We start from the raw sequence: 251 nt of genomic DNA, 5'->3' as shown, positions 1-251 counted from the left end.
TGCGCCACGAGGCCGCCCGAGCCTTTATCGATCTGCTGCCGTCGGTGCAGCGCTTACAAGGCGGCTGTGTAAATTGGGATTACTTACCCTCCGAAGAAAGAAAGCGCCCGCCTCTGTGCTCCGAAGCCGTCTGTCCCAGAACTGCTTTCTCCTGCCTCTGCGACGTCTCACCGGGAGCCGCCCGAGGCCGCAGCTGCACACGGCGGCTCCAAGCAGCGCTCCGCGATCGCCTGAGACAGCAACCGTTCACG

This window comes from Meleagris gallopavo, chromosome 13, assembly GCF_000146605.3.
Source record: "Meleagris gallopavo isolate NT-WF06-2002-E0010 breed Aviagen turkey brand Nicholas breeding stock chromosome 13, Turkey_5.1, whole genome shotgun sequence".
NCBI lineage: Eukaryota > Metazoa > Chordata > Aves > Galliformes > Phasianidae > Meleagris > Meleagris gallopavo.
Note: the sequence above shows the minus strand (reverse complement) of the source record.